The following is a 3,815-nucleotide window of genomic DNA, read 5'->3' as shown; positions in this document are numbered from 1 at the left end:
TTGATTGAGGAATAAATGAAATGTAGATAGGATTCTACTTATGATCACCAAGTGATTCACAAGTTAGGGTTGAGATATAACCTAGGTTTGCTTACTCATGATTTTTCTATCATTTCAAGTGGTGAATGATATTTAATTATCATATAGTATTTAACTTATGGCTTATTCTTATATTTCTCCAAAGTATGGTTATGGCACTATCATGAGCAATTTGTTCTCAATGGCTTGTACTCCCAATTCTTAGAGTATATGATCATTACCCAATGGTGATGATCATGCATGGTATGGGCTTCCTTAAGTATCACTAAAAGTATTTAGATATGGTTATTCCAATTACCCCTCTCACTTCACAAGGTCTTGGATTATAATCTATGGTTCTACTCAAGGAATGATGATGTGATTAACTAAATATGTGGTTTGCCTAAGAATTCTACCTTGCTAGCTTCTGTAGCTTGTTCTTCAGGAAATCTGATAAACCTACATCTTGTGGCATGCCTCCACCTCCTAGCTGCTTCATCTTGATCCTAACTATTTTATGGAGTGGCAAAATGTTTTGGTCTTCTTGCATCAAGGTGTAAGATGATGAAATGGATGAAGTGTGAGGCTCCTTTTATAGGCTTGGGCATGCTCTAGTAACATGACACATGGGTGGATGACTCTTGCTTTAATTTGATGAGTAAGGTGCTTGGTTGTCATGCTCTCATCCATAGCAATCCTTTAAGCATGAGGTGGCATATCTTAGGATTCAAGCTATGTAGATATTTTCATCCTATGTGGCATTGAGATTATCCTCTCATGTGATTTATTTTTGGATAGCCAAGTGGCTTTTGTTACTAAATATCTTGTGAATGATTTTATGCTTGTGGTTGAGTCACTATATCATATGTGATGGTATTTATATCATTATTGGGATCAAAATGTCAAAGATAAGGATTATACCCCAATTTTGAATGGTGATGTTTGATTTCCGCATCTTGTGGCATGCCTCCACCTCCTAGATGCTTCATCTTGATCCTAACTATTTTATGGAGTGGCTCAATGTGTTGGTCTTCTTGCATCATGGTGCAAGATGATGAGATGAATGAGGTAGAGGGTTCCTTTTATAGGCTTAGGCATGCACTAATAGCTTGACACATAAGTGGATGACTCTTGTTTTAATTTGATGAGTAAGGTGCTTGGTTGTCATGCTCTCATCCATAGCAATCCTTTGAGCATGAGGTGGCATAGCTTAGGATTCAAGTTATGTAGATATTTTCATCCTATGTGGCATGGGTATTATCCTCTCATGTGATTTATTTTTGGATAGCCAAGTGGCTTTTGCTACTAAATATCTTGTGAATGATCTCATTCTTATGGGTGAGTCACTATATCATATGTGATTGTATTTATATTATAATTGGGGTCAAAATGTCAAGAATAAGAAGTATACCCCAATTTTGAATGATGATGTTTGATTTCACCAAGGCATGATCATATGAGTTTCAAAGTACTCATATCTTATTTTATTCAAATAGTTGGAACTATAATTCGTAATGTAAACGAATTTAGTTTTGTAATATTCCACATATTTAATAAATTATGATTGCAATAAGAATGTGTGGCTTTTATGCACTTAGGTCCTTGGGTTTTGCTATATTTGGTATTTAGTTTTAAAGTGAATTCAATTGTACCTCAAGGTAGTTGCTTAACTTTTAAGTGTTAATAATTTAGAGTTTGCTTCTTATCTCTTTGTTGGTTATATACCTCTCCCATCTCTAGGGTTTAATGATAAGCCTTTGTTGGGGTTAAGTTCAAGAGTTTAATTCAAGAAATACCATGAGGTTCATGGTAGGAATATTTATTTGTTAAAGACATGGAAAAGATAAGTGAAGAATGGTTTCTCCATTTATGGTTACTTGATTTCCAATTGAATAGATGTTCTTATGTTATGGCAAGGAATACCATGTTATGATCTTTTATGAGATCAAGCAATTGATCATTGAGTAAAGTGTTGTTGTGTTGATTACTAGTTCCATTTGATCTAACCCTTGGATCAAATCACCTCTACCCAAAACAAAGTTTTGGCAAAGTCACATTGAGGTTTATAGCGCTTGACTTGATGAGCTACTACAATTCCACCAAGATCAAGTGAAACTTCGCCATCGTGACTGCTTTACTTTAAAGCGCGAAAATTCCCAGATTTTCTATGCATGAATGCAATGCACACATCTGTTTCCTCTATTTTTGTAACCCCAATACCTAGGATATTACAGTCTCTACCCTTAAACTAAACTTCGTCCTCGAATTTTGATCTCTCTCACGTTTCCGAAGTGTGGATCTGACTTGTGCGTACTAAATCTTTCTCGACTCCATGGTGATCTTACTGAATATAATTGAATACATCCCTTGTCCAGATTCTTCCTGGAATCCATTAGTGTTTGACATCAAACAACTATTACTTCCTTTATTTCCATGATTTCCTCCAATATTATAAGCTTGTTTCCTTTCTCATTGAATATTCAATGATTGGGACTTCTTCTTGTCCCGACAAGTCTTAATTGAGGACTAATTGGATAACATTCTCCTATTTGATAAAATAGGTCTTTGTTTTCCCTTACTACCAAAACTTGCAGAAATGGTGCTTAATAAGGTACTAACCATGGAAATGGTTGTGATGGTTTATTTTCCTAAGAATGGATTAGACTCTTTTATTCCATCCAATCATGGTTTACAGTTGATACCTCTAACTATTTTGGGTTATTTAGGTTCCATGAAAGGAATCCTTATATTAGTATGTGGTTCTGGTATGGTCAATTTCCTTTGGTCTTTGGGTCTTCTTGAGCTTTATTTGGTCTCCTACAATCCTTCATCCAACTTCCTTAGCCTTAATTTACTTGGGCTATCATACTTCCGAGTAAATACTACTCACTTTCTCAAGTTACAGTCCACTTTTTACTTCCTCGAGGTATAAACCTCGGCTTCTGGTCTGGCATCCTTCTGAAAGTAGTGTTCAAGAATCTTATGAAAATAAGGTTGAACTTCCTCTCAGTTCAGACCTTCTTCTTCTATTATGCTCAAAGTATTGAGTTATTGTACATCCAACTCAATCTTTAGTCTACCCCTTAGAGTTTTCTTATGGTCTTCAACTCTTTTTCTTCCAACTATTGGACTTATGTTAGAACATTGGTATAGATCTTGTTTATGATTTATATCCCTCTAATTTTTGCGAAGAATCTTTGTGGTGTATCCACTCAATTGTGGACATCCAATGTGAATCCTTTGACTAAATGTTTATAGATCTAGATATTTGGTCGACAATATTTTTATTTGTTCACAAACTTTTGTTACAACTAATTAAATCGTGGACTATTTGTAATACCAACTGATACTGGCTGTGGTTATTCTACCAACTGTGGCTATTTGATATCTAAAAATGGATTCTATTATAGGTTCTAATTAACTGGACGAGACATCTTCTTCTTTATCTCGCAGTATTGATATTATACCAATTGTGGTCTTCTGATACCAACTATGGTCTTCTTATGTCTCGCTATGATTTCATATATCACCTTCCTTCATTTAGGGTTTATTTTGCAAGAAAACCACTAGCTGACACTATGATTATAGTATCCTAAGTGATTTCCCTTGCATTCCTCTTCTATGTTGACTATGGATCTGCTTGAGCTTCACCATAATCACCATATTTCTTACCTTCATGCTTCTCATGTACTAAAGTACTCCTCTGTTGAGGTAAAGCATGAATGTTGATTGGCACTTCCTTCTGAGTATTGTGGTTGCTTCCCACAACTTTGTTTCCTTTACCTCATGAACCTTCA

This window comes from Lolium rigidum, chromosome 3 (assembly GCF_022539505.1).
Source record: "Lolium rigidum isolate FL_2022 chromosome 3, APGP_CSIRO_Lrig_0.1, whole genome shotgun sequence".
Lineage (NCBI taxonomy): Eukaryota > Viridiplantae > Streptophyta > Magnoliopsida > Poales > Poaceae > Lolium > Lolium rigidum.
The sequence above is the reverse complement of the archived record's forward strand: the minus strand, read 5'-3'. Positions refer to the sequence as shown.